Raw genomic sequence first — 21,600 nt, 5'->3', positions numbered from 1 at the left:
TGCGTTTTATACATGATGAAAGTAGTTCTGATAAAAATTGGGGATGGGCCGTCTTCTGCCTTTGTCATTGCTTTGTAAAAGATCATAATCCAAATTAATTTTAATCCACCCCAGGGGATTTCAAATTGCTCAGTTTGGAGGCTGTCTTCCTCCTCATTCCTTTCAGATGTCCACAGCTCTCTCCCTGTGGAGTTTTAGAATTACAGGACAGTTCTTTTACATTCAAAGCTCTTGAACTGTTTTGTTTTACAATACCAAATACTTCAGAGCACAATACAAGCATTAATCATTCTATACTGCCTTCTAAAGAGAGAATATTCCTGTGTATTTGCAAAATGGGGAAACTGAGTTACAGATTAAGGATTCTCAGAGCAAGTCTTTGTCAAAGGTAGAATAGAAACATGGGAGTCTTTTGATCCCGTCTCTCCTCAAGCACTAGACTATTCTACTTAGTCAAAATTTAAATGGATAACTGTTTTGAAGCCTGCCTGTTCAAGGGGCTGTATGTTTGGGCAACAAGTTCTGTTTGTTACCTTGAGCCTTCACAGAAATGTCACCTAGCATTTTGATGGATTTCAAAGCACAATGATCACCCTCAGTGCAGTGTCCTGCTAATGCCAGCTAGAACTCTAGCAGTGTCCCATAACACTGGCCCTCTTCAACCACTGTGGAAAGGTGTCCTCCGCACACGTCATAGCATCTACTAAAGGAGTTTCATAATCACACATTTGTGTGTTCATGGCTGTCTTAGAATACAGGTGTCCTTAACAGCTGAGATGTTATCTCAATATGTTTGAAAATTGAAGAAATTTTAACCCTTCTCCCACATGGTTGTTCAACATTTGTTTTCTACATAGAATATGGTATCTGATGTGTCAAGCAGCAGCTATTCTGGAGCAGAGTAGAGTATTCCTGTCTCCTGTCATTTCAGTGGAGATGACACCTTTGGATTGGAGTAAGTTTGCTAAGATACTTCTCTGTAATGGGGTCTCGTTGTTCACAAGGTATGTATGGACCAGCCACACCATTCTCTGGAATGAATTTTACATGGAGAGTTCTGTACCACCCTTTTCCTAGGCCTTGTCTACATGGGAAAGTTTTACTGTTTTGTACTGATTTGTACCATTTATACTGGCTTAACCCCTTGTGTTGACACTCTTATTCTGGTATATGAGGGGCCTTTTGCCAGTTTAGTTTGTTACTTGTGAAGGAGTTTAAGCTAAACTGAAAAAAGGCCACGCAAACTGGAATAAATGTGTCTACACAGGGGTTATACTGGCAAAACTACATGGATTTAGGTTCACACCTTAGTTTCTTCAGTACAACCTTTCTCATGCAGACCAGACCTAAAACAGTTCTCACATGCCCCACCTTGCCTTGTCAATAGGTTGCATATATAAGGGTCTGGAGAAGTGAAGAAAGCCAGAGAACAGATGGAAGTGTGTAGTAAAGACTACAACATGGGGGCCCCACCCCACAACATGTAGAGAGACACTTCAGAAGTTCTCGATGTTGGCCTAACTCTCTTCCCATTGAAGTTGCTGGGATTCTTACCAGTAACCAAAGTGAGTGGAGTTAAGCCAACACTGATCGCTTTATGTCCTTGCCATAGTGTTTAACTGCTGAGCTGGAAACTCAGTAAGGCAGACTTTAATTCCAGTCACTAGATGTCATTGTTCTCCATTAAATATACTGACTTTTGATGAAGCACAGCTGAGAGAGTTTTCTGTCTCTTTGCTATGGAATATTGAAGAATAGTAGTAAGAAGCAGAGGCTGCACAAGATTTCAGGTGACTTTTTTTATAGGAAAAGGAATTGTGCCTATAACAACAATACTTATTAAGGGGGAGGAAGTAGGAGAAAGGAGTTCAGATGGCCACACATTTTTGGATCTTGAGTTTCTGAAGTTGGATTTGGTCTGGTGTTAGTAGTCAGAAGGATAAAGTTTGTTCTTCCAGTTTCTGTACTGTAGGTAGGCTTTAATATCCATGCTAGTTCCTGGATCCTATTGCTCTTAGTAAGGTGGGGAGAGAGAATCTTGGTGTGTGGCTCATAGTATTACCAGCCCATGAATTTCAGTCCTGGCACTGGTTGTACAGATCCATCCATCCATCCATCCAATTGTTTTTTGCTTAATGCTATGGAATAACTTCCAAAGGGAATTTATGGGAATGCCATCTCTTGTTGGACAAAGTAATGTAAGGAGCAATCCTCTATTAGCTGGCATGAAGGTAGAGACTGGAATCTCTACCACATGACTAGTGGGATTGTTTAGTGATCTAAGCTTCAGGTTGAAACTCCCAGATTCCTTGGAAATCAAGGCTCAAGTCTCAGCAGAATTGACTAAGCCCTTGTAAGGTAGATAAACAAACTATGCACCATGCAATTCAGTTGACTCATTTGCTTTGTGTGGACATCGAAAAGTACCATAGCATAATCAGAGATGCCCCAGCCAAAAGGATCCCCTTTTGCCCCTTCCTCTTAAGTGTGGAGGGGGCAATCATAAAGGGGAGGGCCGCTAGTTGATGGCTCTGTTTCTATAGAGCGTGAAACATCTTGGCATCTTCCAGCATGAAAAACTCTCTCTATAAAAGATCCCTCAGTCTTACTCTCGGAAAAGGCTTTGGGCCACATTCTTTGCTGGGGAAACATCACTGAAGTCAGTGGTATTGTATCGTGGATGAATTTGTCCTTTTTATTTTAAGGTGTGGAGGGGAGAGAGAAACTGGGTCAGTACAGGAAAGTCCTGTTAGGAGGGACTATTGAGATCTTAAGGATGGAATTTTTAATAGCTTAGAGCTTATTAGTGGAAACTGTCACTGGAGTTCAGTAAACTATTGCAAGTCACTTATGGGTTCAGCTCATGAACTATTTGCTGTCGACATCACTCCCTTAAATCCTGACTTCTGTTCCTGTTCTAGACCGTTCCTGGTTTCTTAGCAGCCCTCTTATGAAATTTATCTTTACACTTCCATTTCAATTCCAGATATGCAGGTCCATGGACTAGAGGGTCTCGGTCTGCCCTTCCCTAGCACTGAGGCCCTCCTGTGAGTTCTGGGAGTGAGAGAGACAGTAAAGCTGGTCTGCACTCCGGACACAGGTTTTAAATCAGCCTATTTGAGAATTCGGAGGGAGGGGAGGCTAAGATGTTTGTTTAATTTGTATGTGGAAAATGGTTGGGCCAGGGATAGTTTTGGAGTGGGGAGGGGAATGAGAACTGGACATTTATTTTATTTGTCACGAGCAACAGAGAAGAAGGCCTGTCTGAATAAGGTTACAGTTGCCTGGAAACTAGTAAGTGGTAGGAGAGATCTAAGGTTACAGTTAGTGTATAACTGATCCTCCAGAGTCCATTCTTTATCAGATGGGGGCAGAGTGTTCAGCAAAAGCTAGTTCCCAGGTAGAACGGGAGGAGACCAGCATTGGGCTCAAGCCTGCTACTGGAGCGTTTAAGGTCTTTTTATAGTATTCTACAGCATGCAATGCGTGTGTGGTACCATCGGTGTAGAGATAGTAAAGCAATTATGTCTATGCTATATTGGAACTTGTGTAGGTAAATATAACTATAAGATTACACACAGACTACATCAAAAACATTAAGCTTGCAAAGTCGAGCACTCAAAAGTTAAATAATGCTGGAATCAAGATTGCCCGGGCAACCTTAATTCAGTATCCTTGTTATGAATGCATTCTTTTTTTATCTGTACTACTGTAGTGCATAATAATCCCAGTCATGGGCCATTAGCCCACAGTGCTAGGTGCAGTACAAACACAACAAAGACAGTCCCTGCCCTAAAGAGCAGAGTCCCTAGTGCTACAGCTGCTGTCTTTAATTACACAATCACATACTCTTTTCCAAAAGACCCCTGCATAGAATGGAGCTTAGCTTAGCTAGGGAGGAGGGACCAGTGGACCCAGGCCATAGGTGGATACTGGGAGCAACAGAAACCCCCCCACCCCCAGTTTCCTCCTCCTCCTCCTTCTCCTGGCACTGGCCAAGACAGCCATTCATCATGCCAGGAGGAGGTCAGTGAGACGGCCCTGTCACTTTGTGGGGCTGTGGATGTGTGTGCATGGAGCAGGAGGTGTGGGTGAGGTGCTGCCAGAACCTCAGAAGAGATTCTGGAAGAGGGGCTGCAACCTGACGCACCCTATGTAGTTATGCACCAGGGTCTCCCTCTCCCCGCAAAAGGGGCTGGTGTTGGGGGAGTTCAGGAACCATACCAGGTACATGCCTGTGCTCACTGCTCCATGAAGGAGCAGCCAGCTGATATCCCCAGTGGGCTGTGGGACCAGAGTGGAGTACAGACTGGCCAATCGGGGTTCCTTACCCTCTGCACGTGGCAACAAGTCCTGTCACTTGGTGTCAGGGTGGGACATGAGGGCGAGGAAGTGAATAGTATGGAGCATGAGCGTGTACAGATGTTTCTTGGGTACTCTTCAGAGGTGGACCAGTTGGCTCAGATTGCACATCAGGGACAGCTGGGGAGGATCGCGGGACAGCAGCGAGATGGCAAGGGCAGGAGAGCCATGGTGAGAGGAAGGCAGAGAGCACCCTCCCACAGGATTCGCTCACAGAAAGCAAGAAAAGCAGGAGGCAAGGCTGCCCTTGCATCCTGGAGCATGTGACAGGAGTACATGAAGTGGACAGCCCCATGTGCAGTCTAAGCACCTGAGGGTCCTCCCAGTCCTAGTCCAGGAGGTCTCTGATTCTGGTGGTACCATCCAGGACCAACATCAAGCGCACCAAAGTGGACTCCACCACCTGCACACTAAGGTGTGGATTGTGTAGCAGGGGCTCTGCAAGGAGGTTCTCCCCCTTGACGGCCTCTTTGGCCCTGGTTGGTGAAACTAGCTTCCAGGTCTTGAGGAGGTCCTGGCGGAAGATCTGCAGCTCGGAGAGGTCTTGGGGGAGACAACTTGGGTGGAGATAGGAGCTGCCAGCTGTATCAGTGCCCTTGGAGGCAGCAGAGGAAGGCATGTGCTGGCACATTCCATGCCAGACTACCTTCAAGGTAAAGGATTCTCTGCAAGCCCTGATTGGAAGGGGTGTACTGAAGGAGGCAGAGGACTGCAAGCAGAGAAAGGGTGGTTTTGTGGCTAAAGCAGTTGAATGCTGCCTTCTAGAACTGGATTCTGTCCCTGCCTCTGCTAGAGGATTCCTATGTGATGCTAAGTCACTTTTCACCGGTGCCCACTAATTATTTTGAATTTCTGGGTGCTCAACTTGAGACCCTGGGTTCTGATTTACAGAAGTGCTGAGCACTCACAGCTGCAACTCAGGTCATGGGGAGCTTTGCTGTGAACACACAAAGTGCCACATAATGCTAAGTGCTCTGAAAAATCAGACCCTGGGAATCTCAAATCGCGCACTCACAATTAGTGGACATTTTTGACTTATGTGTGTCTGCCTCATCGGTAAAGTGGGGATAATATCAACCCCTCAATGCACAGGGTTGTTGTGAAGATTGATTAATGTTTGTGAAGCCCTCGTAATAGATTGATGAGTGTCATAGAAAAGCCCATGAGGAAATTATTTTGTATCCGGAGCAGTGTTTGAATAGTGGGCAGTAAATAAGGCCTGGGGCCACACATTGAACAATGAAGAGAAAACAAAATATTGAACAGCTGCTTCTTCAATGAAAATGCTGTCCATTCTATGCACTGAATGAGGTTGGGGTCCTGCAGAAAAAGTATGTGATCATGTAATTAAAGATTGTATCAGAATGCACTCACATAAGGGGCCTAAATTTAAGGTTGTACAGGCAGACTTAATTTTGGCATTTCATTCTTTGCAACAGTTCATGCCCCCTGGTGCCAGCACCTTGACCCCAGAGAGGGCCATCTGTAGAGGTGGCAGTTGCTTCAGTCTCCCATGGTTTGTTCAATACTTGCAAAATCTACTGAGCAGCTACAAAGGCATCCGTTGTGATTTTTGTGATGAGGACACCTGTCTCAATGCAGACTGAAGTGTGACGGCATCAGTCACAGAGATCCCCTTGGGACTGTCACCTGAAGTGCTGAAGTTACCTCTGAGCCTGTTTTTTCTGCCAGCTTGGGACTCCAGAACCCTCCCTTGTTGAGCTAGACACGCTAGCCTGCTGCAACACAGACCCAGGTCTGGTCCACGCCCCCCAAAGTCGCAGATTTAACTGAAAACAGCTTAGTAGGTTTCCTGCCTCCAGCACCCAGACACCCAGCTCCCAATGGGATCCAAACCCCAAATAAATCTGTTTTACTTTTTATAAAGCTTATAGAGGGTAAACTCATAAATTGTCTGCCCTCTATAACACTGATAGAGAGAGATGCACAACTGTTTGCTCCCCCAGGTATTAATTATTTACTCTTGGTTCATTAATAAACGTGATTTTATTAAGTATAAAAAGTAGGTTTTAAATGGTTTCAAATAATAACTGACAGGGCAAAGTAAGTCACCAAGCAAAATAAAGCAAAAACACGCAAGACTAAGCCTAATACATTAAGAAACTGGTTACAGATAATATCTCATCCTCAGATGTTCTAATAAGCTTCTTTCACAGACTAGACTCCTTCCTAGTCTGGGCCCAATCCTTTCCCTTGGTACCGTGCTTGTTAGTTCCAGCAGACATCTTAGGTGAAAAACGGGCTTTCTCATGACTGGCCACCTCTTTTGTTCTACTCCACCCTCTTTTATAGCTTTGGCACAGGGCGGAAATCTTTTGTCTTTCCATCCCTCCTTCTAAATGGAAAAGTACCAGATTTAAGATGGATTTCATTATCAGGTGACATGGTCAAGTGTCACTGTAAGACCTCATTCTTCATTACCCACGGGCTGGCCCACAGGTACACAGGAAGGCTTGCAGGTAAATAAATCATCCACAACCAGTTGTTCTAGTCAATGGGAGCCATCAGGATTCTAAACCACCATCAATGGCCCACACTTTGTGTAATTACGGTAGGCCCTCAGAGTTATACTTCATATTTCTAGTTTCAGATACAAGAATGATGCATGCATACAAATTGGATGAACACACTCAGTAGATTATAAGCTTTGTAATGATACCTTACAAGAGACATTTTGCATAAGGCATATTTCAGTTATATCATGTTCACACTCATTAGCATATTTCCATAAAACACATGGAGTGCAACGTTACATGAAGCACCAACTCATTTCATGTATGCAGGTGATGATAACTTATATGAAAAGCTCCATATCCTTTTAACAAGTCCTGAGTCAACTGGTCTTGCTATCTAAACTTGGACATTCTCCATTCCATAGAATAGAAGTCCAAGCACCATTTACCTAGGATGGTATACTTCACGCAGAATACAGGGGGGCCAGCCTGCACCGAAGAGAGCGATGGTTAAACAAACCGTGCTGTTGTCCAGTTTGTTTCATCGTTCAATAGGTTTATCCCTTTCCCCACAGGTATACACTAAAATGATTTCTCATTACACATATTGAATCTATTTCCTTAAGTTAGGTATCCTCACACTTTCTTGTCAACTGTCTAAATGGGCCATCTTGATTATCACTACAAAAGTTTTTTTTCTCCTGCTGATAATAGCTCATTTTTACTAATTAGCCTCTCACAGTTTGTATGGAAACTTCCAACTTATGTGTGTGTGTGTCTATATCTATCTATCTATATTTTCTTACTATATGTTCCATTCTGTGCATCCGAGGAAGTGGGCTGTAGCCCACGAAAGCTTATGCTCTCATAAATTTGTTAGTCTCTAAGGTGCCACAAGTACTCCTGTTCTTTCTATAAATAGCCAATCTCTAGGGAACAGCTGCACAAGAAATTTGCTTAGGACTCCTGATTACTGTGGTGCTGACATAACGTGCCACACAGTGATTTTTAGTGAGCAGGTCTGGCTTCCTTTCAGCTCATTTACAGGCAGGGTGTTTCAGGGACAGGCAGAGATGGTACACAGGTAGACTAATGAATGGGGAGGAAGCAGGAATGCTAAGGGCAGGGAGATGCATGAAGACTGTTGCCTGTTAGTTTATTAGGGCTTCTGTTTGCAGACATTGCTGGTGGTGGTGTCAGCAGCTGCTCCAGATGCCATAACCAGCTGTTGCTTCCCTGTATACAAGACGATTCTTCCCGTAAGAGCCAGAGTTAATGGAAAAGTCCCGTGAAGATTTTATTAGATCAAGAGGCAGAATCTTCAAGCTTGCTCTCTGGCTTATTAGCTGAGTCCAGCAAAAGGGCCTGTTGTTGATCGTGTATGAAGTGTAGTTGTTTTGGTCCCAGGATATTAGAGAGACAGGGTGGGTGAGGTAATATCTTCTATTGATCAGTTAATCTCCCAATGGTTATCAAGTCAACATTAATGTGCATTACTGGGTTGCTGGTAGAATAATCCTCAAAGTATATCTAAGCCATATGTTGCCATCCATGATAATAGAGCCCTTAAATAACTTGCATCAGGACATACGTTATCTGAGAGAGAATTTGGCTGAGAACTCAGCTCACTACAGTAGCGGGCAGAGGAGGAAGGCAGTGAAAGTTACAGCTTTCTCTCCAAGGTGCCTCAATTCTTTGTCCGCTCAATACTTGCCTGTGTGATGCAGTGTAATTCTCTGAGCAACACCCAAGTTTGTTTGTGTCCTCAGCAGCCTTGAGGGGAGAACGGTCTGCAGTTTGTTTCAAACGCCTGCCTGCCCAGCTAATGGAATAACTACATTTATAGTGTGTTGGTTCTGTTATGGGTAATTTGCCTCTAAAAGGGTGCCTGAGGTAAATCTTTGTAGATGATGCAAAGAATTATAATTACAGCATTTAATGCCATTTGCTAGGCAAAAAAATCATTCAGCATAGAAACATGCAGAGAAAATGAAACATACAGAAACCACATTCCAATAGGATAATTAATTCTAACTCATTTTCAGGGGAAACAGTGAGGGAAATAAATATCTTAAGATAATATAGATATAGGTTTACAGGCCTGCTCAGTGAACAAGCGGATAAGTTGAGTCATAGCAAATTGTTCAGGGAATGCAGACTTTTTCATTCATATATTGGCCACAATAAAACTGAAAGCTGCTCAGATTTGTTTGAAATTATTTGCCAAATAACTTCTGTATCTGGGTCTTTGGGGTGTTCATGAGCAGTCTGTTCCAATTCTTTATTTGAAAGTTGGGTGGATTGATTAGATTTGATTGGACACACGCATCACATGATATTTCTGTTCCCAGATCTATTTCCATAGGGCCAATTCTTGTGTTTGCAAGTTCAACGTTGCTTTGAAAGGGATTTTTTAGTGTTTAAAACTCATTGTGTATGTTTCTGCCCGGTAACCTCATTTGCTAGATGATTTGCAGAAAGGGGACACATACTGATCCTGAAAGTGCTGAAACAAATTCAGTTTTTAATTCTCCTTTCTGTAGTGCTGAGGCCTGATCTCAACCCTGCCTTCTGAGAAATTGGAGAGGGCTGTCTGCACCTCTGTCCTGCCCTTCTCTTTGGTTTGGTTTAAAAATAACCTTGCCTTTTTGGTGTATGGGTTTACAAGACCAGCAGCAACTAACTTTGACATGGCCATGGAGCGCTGTTAGTAGACACTCTGTGGCCCAAGATTCAGGAGACTGAGTACACACTGAAACATACTGTAGTGTTGGAGGTTAAGAATGCCAATGGCAAACAGTAGTAGTACAGAAAGGGGAGGGGGTAGATTTTTAGATCTAGGGTGGAGTTTGGGCGGTGGCTGAGCTTGCTCGCTGGCCATTGGTTTAGTAAGTAGTGTGGAGAAGTGAGAGTGTGGTGCTTGCAGGCAGTCAGGAGAACACTGATTGCTCTTTACATCCATGCTGAGGGGTACCTGGCAGTTGAGGAGGCTGGGAACTTCATGTAGTTGAGTGCTCCATTAGCGTGTTTGCTGCTGCAGCCCATTGCAGCATCTGATTAAGTGCAGTTGCTCACACGCCGTTTGCTGTGACACCTGAGCAAAGGTAATGGTTTAGATTATCCACCTGTGTGGAGTCACCTGGCCCTGCGTTTAGTTATGCTCTGAAGAAGAAAACCATTCTGAAAGATGAAGCTGCCAGTCTGGCCCACTGCTTGTTGCTTCTCAAGGCCGGATGATAGGGTGGGGAGAAGCAGTTCTGCAAGATACTGTATTTAGTACTGTAACTTTCTCCTCCCCTCAGCAGATTCATACTAAACAAACCCAGAGCTAGCTAGCTGAATGCTCTCTATAAAGCCTGGCAAGTCTGTATACACAAGGGCCTGGCGATTCAGACTCAAAGCTCATTCACAAGGACTGACTTAATACAAGGTAGGGCATCAGTAATGACCCTACTCTCAAACCCTTCCTCTGCCTGCCAGATGTTTTGCATCCCCATTCACTCTCTATTTCTGGGACAGAGCAGCAGGCCAACCAGCTGATGACTCTCACCTCTGGTTTTCTCCTTCAGTCCTTCTCCGCTTGCTGCTCTGGTAAAGAACACCAGCCATATCGAGTTCCCATCTGGCATGAATATTTAACATGGGAAGGGTTGGTGGGGGTGTAGAGTGAAACTCCCTGAAGCTGAACTTGGAAGACAGAGAAGAAAAGAGAGAGATTATGTGGAGTGGGGTAACAGCAGAGGTCTGTTAGTTACCCGGCTGCCTGGCCTGGGAGGGATGTGTTGTTTAGCATTAACGGGGGGGGGAGAATTAAAATTCTGTGCTGATGTAATGGGACGTGTCTCTCAGCCTGCAAGTGCCCTTTATTTATTTCATCATAATTAATGTGATCGGTTTGAAATGCCCACTCCTGCCCCAGTTTCCCCTTCCCTGACTTATGCTCACTCTCTGAGGGTGTGGTTCCCATCTCAATTTTCCTCTGCAGGTCACTGACAGGACAGTTTCCTGCACCCACAGGAGCGTGGGGAAGAGAAGCAGTTGGAAATGCATGTTGGGGAGAGATGCTGTCAGTTTCTACAACTCTCATTAGTTGTAGAAGAGCCTGACTCCCAAGCCCCAGTCTGATGAGGAGAGATGACAGGGAGGGGGCAGAGCACACTCTGGCCAGCACGAGGTGTCAGTGGAAAAGTAGCAGTGTACCACCTTTTGGCTCCTCCTTCCTTTCTATCCTATTTGCCCGGTGCGGTAGTTTAGCCACTTTTGAGAAGTGAAGCAGCTTTGAGGCTGTACTAGCTAGACTAGGATTAAACTATATAAAGACAGAATTGGCAGCAGCTTGTTGGTCAACTTGAGAACATGGATGTATGTGTGTTTTTTCTTCTATCTTATCACAGCAGGAAATGTCTGAAGGGGACTCAGCCAATCACTGCTACTCCTTCTTTCTGACTAATACAGTAGACCCCTGGGAATGGAGGTTGTTCATATCTGTGAAATGATCGTAACTCCGAACAACATGTTATGGTTCTTTCAAAAGTTTAAACTGAACATTGACTTAATACAGCTTTGAAACTTTACTATGCAGAAGAAAAATGCTGCTTTTAGCCATCTAAATTTAAATGAAACAAGCACAGAAACAATTTCCTTACCTTGTCAAATCTTTTTTTAAACTTTCCCTTTGTTTTTATTTGTTAGTGTTTTGCATTTAATACAGTAGGGGTACTGTGTTTTGTTTTGTTTTTGGTCTCTGCTGCTGCCTGGTTGCGTACTTCCTTTTCCAAATGGGGTGTGTGTGGTTGACCGGTCAGTTCATAACGCTGGTGTTCGTAAATCTGAGGCTCTGCTGTACCATGAATGAATACATAGGCTTACGGGCCAAAGGCTGACAGAGAGAGTAATACTTGCACTGAAACTGCACAATCCAATCTCGTACAGAAGCGACTGAGTTCTCCTTTGTCGGCTCAAGATGACAGAGCCATCCTGGGGTCACAAAGCACCCTGAGCATCAAAAAAGCAACCTGGCAAATTCTGTCTTGGTCTCAGCTCCACTTCTCCTCCTCCTCCTCCTCATCTAAAAGCAATGTAGGGTTTGTAATTGGGTAGATTTCCTAAGATGGCCCCTAGTTTTTGGTAGCAGCCCAGGTCACCTGCCCGCTAAGGCTTGCTCCCTTTTTCCCCTCTACAGTTAGAAATGTGGTGAGTCCGGTAGGTTGTAGGTTTGCTACAGACTGGACTCTGGCAACCTGAGAGACAGGTTGGCTTCAGCTCCTTGTCCTGAGCCGCTCGGCTTGGAATGTTTCCAAGGCTTTAGTAGCCATTGATGCAATCCAAGCTGCAACACAGGAGACTGAAAGCTGTTCCACCCTCTGTTAAAGAAAAAGGGTATAATGGGAGCCTTATCTTCCAGCAATACTCTTTGAAAAACAGCTTGCAGTCCCGCTCCTCCTGTACCGTTCAGTCCGTTTACTTCCCTGTCATGTCAGGTAAAGATTCAAGGTCTCAGTGCTTAGCCAAACTGAGTCCAGATGGTGGATTTCTGGAAGATTTCATTTCACTGTTGGTTATGATTCAGATAACAGTGTCTCCGTTAGCATCTGAGCTCAGGCTCTACGGTGTCTATCCCTTAAGCTAGGTGCTCTAATAAGAACTTTTATCATCCAAGAGCAGTCACTTTAGATCCCAGCCCAACTTGAGTGGGCATTGGCAGTGTTTGCTTATTTATAGGAATTTCCACTTCCTCCTTTTCTTTGGGCCATTCTCAGGCTTATGCCAAAATTCACTGTTCCTTCCATACACCAGGTATGGGACATTCCCAGGCTATGTCTAAACTAGTGAAGGTTACACAAATTTCTGCCTTTTCTGCTGCCTGAGTGTTCGCACCATAGGGAGCCCTAGTGTAGAAAGCTTCTGGGGTTTTCATCGCTGTGTTAAATTTGCTGCAAAGCTGGCTTGATTGATATGATGATTTTTAAAAGGAAAAAAGAAAATTCTGACTACTGGAGCCTTGTCTGCTAGCAACACTAATGCACAGTTTCTGCAGTGGAAGTGCGCTCTAGAGGCTAGAGCACTTGACTACGACTCAGGCAACCTGGGTTCTATTTCCAACTTGGCCATCGCCTGCTGGGTGAGCTTGGGCACGTGCCTTAGTCTCAGCTACGTGCCTTAGTTTCCCCATCTACAAAATGGGGATAGTGATACTCCTTTCGTAAAGCGCTTTGAGAAATCTAGTGATGAAAACTGTTTTAAGAGCTAGACATTATTATTAGCCGGGGGTGGGGGGATTTATTTTTGTAAAGTGTGTTAACATTGACAAGGCTCAGGAGGCAATAGGAGAGGACACAAGTTGATTATCCTAAAAATTCCCATTGGTGCAGACAAAGCCAAAGAGGCTGAAATCACCACCAGTCTTTCCTCACCTCTGGAGCGAGCACCTTCAGCTAGCTGGCAAATGGTGAGTTTCTTTTTTGTTCTTAGTTTTGGTTTTTCAGGGAACAACTGAAAACAGTGTAGTTGGGTTTTGAGAACTAAAACATATTTCAGGTTTTAGTTTTTAATCAGAAGCCAGAAAACCATGATTGACATAAATTTTCCATGTTTTAAAAAATGTTGAATAAAGGCCACTTTATGAATAAAGGCATATTTTTTCATCTGTGCCTCATTTTGAAAGACCTCAAAATGGATGCAGAAGTGCTGACTTTAGGGAGCTCAGACCTACTTAGCCCCATTCTCTCCCAACAGGAGTCAGTCTAGGAAATGTTTCAGAGTAACAGCCGTGTTAGTCTGTATTCGCAAAAAGAAAAGGAGTACTTGTGGCACCTTAGAGACTAACCATAAATTTATTTGAGCATAAGCTTTCGTGAGCTACAGCTCACTTCATCGGATGCAAGGAATGTCTAGGAAATAGTGTTGTAGGCCGTGGGAAGCGAATAGGTGTTAGAGCCTCAGGTGCTCCCTGCAAGGGTCACTGTGGAGAATGGAATAGGTGAGATCACAGTCTGAGGGGAATTGACTGCAACTCCAGACCCAGCCTCTCCCAGGGAGAGTTCTTGTCAAGAACAGTACATGAGTGCTGGCTGTTGGGAGCTCACAGAACAAGCAAACCTTTCTTCCATGCCATAAGTTTTCCTCGGTGTCTGTTGCCAGGACTGTCCCCACAAGCCTTTACCCCAATTACTAGAGGAGTCCTAATCAATGGGTAATCTGCCAGATGCAGGTTTGTTACCAACAGATGGCAGAAAGCATTTGAGGTAATGAGTGAAAGGATAACATTTGCTGATCTGCATAATAATCAGCTTGTGAACAGGTTTCATGTTATTTCCACTGACTCAGGGATTACACTGTGAGAGAATCAGACACCTTCCCTTCAATTAAAGAAACAGAACCAAGTTCCTCAATTAGTATGTGGCCTCTCCCAGAATTACTGAAGTAGGAGACAGTTCCCCTTTCATACAAATGTTCCAAACTCAAAAGTTTTTGCAATCACAACTTATGAGTACCAGAAAGGAGTAGCCAACCTTCTTACGATCAAGGCATTATCCATGAACGGGATCAGAGACATTTGCCATTCTACGCTTTCTCATCCTGGCAACCTCTTCTTCCTCTGAGCAGTTAGTGTCACTGGCATGTGATTGCCACACTCCATTCTCAGTCTGAAAATTCCTCTCTTACTTTTATGCTTGTCAGGGTCTGATGAAAGTGTCTTATTTCGGCGCCAAGAAGACCACCTTCTCTCTTCGTGTGACTGTCTCTAGAGCATCTCTCGAGTCTTTGCAGACAGAATGTTGCTCTACTGCATTGGACAGCTACATTTAATAACTCATTGTTTTCCCATGCAGCGTAAGAATTGTAACGTTGATTCTCACTTGCCTGGCCATTCCTGAACTTAGATGTACACTTACTCAGCTGTTACCAGTAGCAATTCAGCCTTTGGTGCACCTGCAACACAGGCCACTGCAGAAAAATCACCACAGTTCTCTGCCATTCACAGTGAATTTCCACGTAGACCTTGTGGAGCATGGATCCATTTCAGGAGCAGCCCTAATGTCCCTGTGTAGTGCACAGCCACTTGAGGACTCCAAAACTGCAGCACTGAAGTGTGGCTCTTCTGATTTCTTTGAACTGCCCTGCAGACGCAGAGGACGGGTTTTCACCAAACTCTTTATCTTGCATCCACACACACTTCCTTGATGACCCTCATGATCCTTTGCTAAAAGAACTGCTGACTCTTGCTTTGAAGGTGGAGCCCAATTCCACTACATGGCTAACAGAAGATATGCCCAGCCAAAAGGATGTGTGAACCCTCCTTCCCATCCCACACACTGATTAAGAATGAGACATCACCACTGATGCTGTACACAGAAAGGAAGGGAAATTTCTTTCCGACCTTTCTAGCGATCAGCTTATGCCCTGAAGTATAAGACTTTATTACCCTAACCTATGTAGCTACAGATGTGGTGTTTACAAAATTATCCCTTTTTAAATTTAGTCCCAGTATTTGACTGTGAGAGACAAGAGGAGCTGCCTGAAATGTTTTATGAATACTCTGTTCCATCTGCTTGCTTACTTGTTATTGTAGCTTTTGCTATATGAGTGCGAGAGGTTGAGTCATGAAGGGGGTTACTGTACTTACATGTGACCTCCCCTTTCACTGCACCAGGAGGTCAAAGACAATGTCACGGTCCAGGACAACCTCCATCTTTGACCTCACTAGTTTCTCTGAATGCGCCCCGAGTCCTCAGGATGGACTCCTACAATTCTCACACTCTCTTTCGATTGGGTGCCTGCAGTACCAACCATGATTGCTCAGCAGGCCTGACTCAGTAGCCATTGATAGACCTAGCCTCCATGAACTTTATTACATTTTTTTTTAACCCTGTTAGTTTTGGCCTTCACAACATCCCTTAGCAATGAGTTCCACAGGTTGTCTGTGTGTTGTGTGAGGAAGTACTTCCTTTTGTTTGTTTTTAAACCTGCTGCCTATTAATTTCATTGGGTGACCCCTGCTTCTTGTGTTACGTGAAGGGGTAAATAACACTTCCTTATTCCTTTCTCCGCACCATTCATGATTTTATAGACATCTATCATATCCCCCCCTTAGTCATCTGTTTTCTAAGATCAACAGTCCCAGTATTTTTAATCTCTTCTCATACAGAAACTATTCCATACCTCTAATCATTTTTGTTGCCCTTCTCTGTACCTTTTCCATTTCTAATATATCTTTTAGAGATGGGTCAACCAGAACTGCATGCAGTATTCAAGGTGTGGGTGTACCATAGATTTATATAATGGCATTATATTTACTGTCTTATCTAGCTCTTTCCTAATCGTTCCTAACATTGTTAGCTTTTTTGACTGCTGAGTACATTGAGCAGATGTTTTCAGAGAACTACCCATACTGGTCACATTCTGCTTAGCTGATGGAGCCCGTGTCCTCTCTGGCTGCCAACCATGAGGAGACAAGAGGCATCAGCAGCCAAGATTAGTTCCTCGCAAGGTGGACTAAGTGCAGAGCTGTTTCTTCCGCAGAACTCCCAGGAACTAGGTATTATCAGAGAATGTCTGAGAGTGTGCTGTTCATTGGGATACAGTGTTTTGACAATGTAACACATCAGCTATAGTGCTTCACAAGAGATATTGCCACCTATGCAGAAGCAGCTCAAGTCAAGGAGTAGTTTTGGTTTAGTTAGGGGATAAATAGAAGTGCCCATGCATCACTTAAATGAAAGCAAGAAGGCTTTAAAGTAGTTGAGACTCTCGTTCCTCCTGAAACTGGGAAGTTTTCTAGAGGCCGCTGTAAACTGTATGGGCAGACTCTAAGTGGCAAGCTTGGTCAGGGACAGACTAAATGTACTGCTCTTTAAAAGGTAAGACAGATGCCCAAATAAGAGTTTTCATTCCTTCAGGCATTGTGCTGTCAGTGAAGTCTCGTCCAGAACTTTGCCTAGTGGTGGAGTGAAGCTAAATTTAGAAGCCTGTGAGCCGCCATTAATAGCTACTTAACAGTTATTTTCTCTGTTTTCATGTACTAGCGTTGACTCTTGGCTTTACTCCAGGTGGTATTACCATCCATCTAGTGATGCACAACACTCTTTCCATGCCCCATGCATTCTGCTTCAGACAGCAGAGGTAGGCAGGGGTTTATGTTCAAAAGCAGTTGTTGCCTCTAACTCCAGTATACTTAAACATTTCCACTGGTCTCTCATAAACGATCTTAATAAATCCTAACAAGAAAAATAGCATTGAGGAGTAGGTCGCTTATTTTTCTAGATCCATGTCTCCTTCCATCCTTTATTTTCAATCTCTGATACTGACAGGTGCTGAACACTTGCGTCTCCTATTGAAATTATTAGGAGTTGCTGATACTCAGCACCTCCCAGGATCATGTTCTTAATCTTTTCTTCTTTTTCCTCATAGACTTTAAGGTCAGAAGGGACCATCATGATCATCAATCAGATCTGCACATTACAGGCCACCCACCTACTCCTGTAATAGACCTCCTAACCTCTGGCTGAGCTATTGAAACCTTTATCTCATGATTTAAAGACTTCAAGTGGCAGAGAATCCACTATTTACACTAGTTTAAACTTGCAAGCGACCTGTACCCCACGCTACAGAGGATGGTGAAAACCCCCCAGGGTCTCTGCCAATCTGCCATATTTGGGATTGGGAAGGAAATGTTCCACCGGGTCAATCAGTTGGACCCTGAGTATGTCAGCAAGACCCACCAGCCAGACACCTGGGAAAGAATTCTCTGTAGTAACTCGCAGCCCTCCCCACTTAGTGTCCCGTCACCGACTGATGGAGATATTTGCTGCTAGCAGTCGCAGATTGGCTACGTGCCATTGTAGGCAGTTTCATCATGCCATCCCCTCTGTAAACTTATCAAGCTCAGTCTTGAAGCCAGTTAGGTTTTTTGCCCCCACTACTCCCCTGGGAAGGCTGTTCCAGAACTTCACTCCGCTGCTGGTTAGAAACCATCATCTAATTTCAAGCCTAAACTTGATGGCCAGTTTCTGTCCATTTGTTCTTGCGTCCACATTGGTGCTTAACTTAAATAACTTCTCTCCCTCCCTTTTATATATCCATCTGATGTATTTATAGAGAGCAATCATATCTCCCCTCAGCCTTCTTTTGGTTAGGCTAAACAAGCCAAGCTCTTTGAGTCTCCTCTGATAAAGTAGGTTTTCCATTCCCCTGCTCATCCTAGTAGCCCTTTTCAGATGAATTTAAACTGGAACAGGTGCTTTCTTAAATCTAAAAGACCAGAACTGCACACAGTATTCCAGATGAGGTGTCACCAGTGCCTTGTATAGTGGTACTAATGCTTCCCTGTCTCTACTGGAAATACCTCGCCTGATGCATCCTAAGACTGCATTAGTTTTTTTGCACAGCCACATCGCAGTGGCACTATTAAATGTCATCCCATTTCTATTTCTCCAGTTTATAAGGTCATCCGGATCTTCTTGTATGGTATTCCGGTCCTCCTTCCGTATTGGCAATACCTCCTAATTTTGTTAGCACACTCCCACTTTTTGTGCAGGTCAGTAATAAAAATGTTAAATAAGATTGGTCCCAAGACCAGTCCCTGGAGAACTCCACTAGTAACCTCCGTCCAGCCTGACAGTTCACCTTTCAGTATGACCCGTTATTGTCTCCCATTTAAGCATTTCCTTATCCAGCTTTCAATTCGCATATTAATTTCCATCTTCAATTTAATTAATAATTTCCCATGTGGAACTGTATCAAATGCCTCACTGAAATCCAGGTAGATTAGATCTTCTGCTTTTCATTTGTATAAACAAAAATCAGATATCTTCTTAAAGAAGGAGAGCAGGTTGGTCTGGCATGATTTACCTATTGTAAAGCCATGTTGTATTTTATCCTAATTACTGTTAACCTCTACATCCTTAACTCCTTTTTCTTTCAAAAGTTGTTCCAAGACTTTGCATACAATTGAGGTCAAACTGACAGGCCTGTAGTTTCCTGAATCACCTTTTTCCCCCCTTCTTAAAAATAGGAACTATATTAACAATTCTCCAGTCGTAGGGTTTGATCCCTGAGTTTATAGATTCATTAAAAATACTGGCCCTTGGGCTTGCAATTTCACATCCAATACCTTTAATGTTCTTGGATGGAGATTATTCGGGCACTCCGATTTAGTCCCATTAAATTTGACTTCCATGTCTGATGTGATAGTTTCTACCTCCATATCCTTGTTCCCATTAGCCACCCTGCCACTCCCCCTACGCTCCACATGAGCCTCATTTAAAAACTGAGACAAAGTATTTGTTTAGGTGTTAGGTCATGCCTGGATTATCTTTATTCTCCACCCCTTCCTCAGTGTTTAGCAGTCCCACTTCTTCTTTCCTTTTCTATGGCTATTATTTTATTGTTGGTTTTAATTCCTTTTGCAAGATCCAACTCTTCTTGGCTTTTGGCAATTCTCACTTTTCCCCATACACTTCCTGACCTTCAAGAGGTAGCTTTCCTTGCTGATCTATCCCATCTTCCATTCCTTGTAGGCTTTATGCTTTCTGTTAATCACTTGTTTGAGATGCTTGCTGGTACAGCTTGGTCTGCAACCCTTCTGTACAATTTCCCCCACCCCTTGCTTGGGATGCAGGCTTCAGATAGTTTCTGCAACTTTGACCTAAAGTAATTCCAGGCCTCCTCCACATTCAAATCCTTGGTTCTCCAGTCCAGTCCACTTCCCTAATTAATTCCCTTAATTTTTTAAAGTTAGTCCTTTTGAAATTTAGGACCCTAGTTGTAGATCTGTTTTTGTTTATCCTTCCATTTAGTTCAAACTGAATTAGTTCATGATCATTTGAACCAAGGCTGTCCCCTACAACCAGTTTTTCTATGAGGTCCTTACTACTCACCAATACCAGATCTAAAATGGCATCACCTCTTGGTTCAGCGACTGTTTGGTGAAGAAATCTGTCAGCTGTCACATCCAGGAAAATCTGGGCCTTACCATTATTTGTAGCACTTGTCCTCCAATCTATATCTAGGAAATTAAAGTCTCCCATAATCACATAATTTCCTGTCGCATTTATTTCATGAAAAACATTAAAGATGTCTCTATCCAGATTGGATTCTGGGGGTCTGTAGCATGCCCCAAGCATGATCCCTGGGGAACCTCTAGTAGTTTTCTTCCCCAAAGTGTTTTTGGCCAAAACAGACTGTTTTATCCATTCCATCACTTCTAATTTCTTTACAGTCTACCTCATCATTAATATACAATGCTACTCCACCACCTTTGCCTTTATTTGTTTTTCCTGAACAGCACATTCCCTTCAATACCTATATTCTAGTCATGACTACTAACCCACCATGTTTCTCTTATCCCTATAATATCTGGTTTCGCTTTCTGCACTGGTAGTTCTAGTTCCTCCATTTTGTTACCCAGGCTCTTTGCATTGGTGTACAAACATCTTAATGGTGGTTGCCTGGCTTTACCCACATTCCTCACTGGATTGGGTACAGTCATTCTACTACCAGTGTTGCCTACCAGACTGGTATTGGCACTGTCCTTCCTCTTAATGTCCATTCTCCTACTGACTGCTGTTCCTGTCTCCATTGCTGTATTCTCTTACTTGATTTTCATCCCTCTCCGTGTTAAAATCTACACACTTTCTTCTGCTTTGTTTCCTTTCCTCTTGTGTGAAATCCCTCAGAAACACTATTTCTAAGGCCTGGGGGAGTCATACTGCAGAAAAAATACTGCCAGTATCTTTACAGAAAACAGTAGCGGGAACGCTGCATACTCAGTTCCTTATTCTGATTGGCTAGTTTGAGAATGCAGAGCCATTCATTAGGGAACATAACGGCACTCTATGGCACTTCAAAGGGGGCAGTTAGCCTCTGTAGGAAGGATTATTGGAGGCTGGTGAGATCCTTGTTGCCTTTAAATTAGAGCCTTCCCTTCCTAGCAAAGAGGTCTAGCCTCTTGGGGACAAGGTTGTTTTATAGACAGATGGCATGGAGGTTCAGTCAGTGCAAGTTACTAGTTAGACAAAATTCTCTGCTTTTTAACAGCTCAGTGAATTTGTGTGGGATGCCTTACAAACCTCTCAGTTAGGATTCAGCAAGCCTGGGGAAGTGCTAAGAGTTCCAGAGCAATTCTCACTTTTATTTAGCAATGCTGTGGTTTCTCTTTGCCTGCTGGTTTGGGTGAAGAAAAAATTAAGATTCCAATTTGAGAGTCCTGGGGATTGATTTTCTTTTCTGTATTTAACATAGGACAGGGTGAGTCATACTTTTCATCCAAATGGCCTCTCTCTTGCTCTAAAACTAGGTGACTGGAAGCCAAACAAAATGGCATGCAGCTGGTACACTTGGTGCTCAATTGATCAAGGACCCAGTATGTGACCTTGGGCAAGTCAGTTAACTCCTCTATTCCCTCTTCCATAAAATGAGCATAATCATATCTACTACACTAGGGTGTTTTGAGCAACAGGCATTTGCCAAGCACCTTGAAATGCTCTGATGAAAGGTGTTCTAGAAGTGCAAAAAGTGTTTTTGTTGTTTCTGAATTGAGGAAAGGGCCTCCATTCTCAGAGGTTGGGAAGTGAACATCTGTAATTGTGAGACCCTTGTTTCTTTGCTGAAAAGCATCATGACTTGAAAATATGTTATGTCTACCCAGAGTATCTGACTAAAGGTTGGACCAGACCGGAACAACCTAGCTTATGTGTATGTAAGAGAAAATGAATGGAGAATGTTTTGCTTGAAGTACACATTAATCCTTACCCATTTGCCACAA

The sequence above is a fragment of the Lepidochelys kempii genome, chromosome 6 (genome assembly GCF_965140285.1).
Source record: "Lepidochelys kempii isolate rLepKem1 chromosome 6, rLepKem1.hap1, whole genome shotgun sequence".
Classification (NCBI taxonomy): domain Eukaryota; kingdom Metazoa; phylum Chordata; order Testudines; family Cheloniidae; genus Lepidochelys; species Lepidochelys kempii.
Note: the sequence above shows the minus strand (reverse complement) of the source record.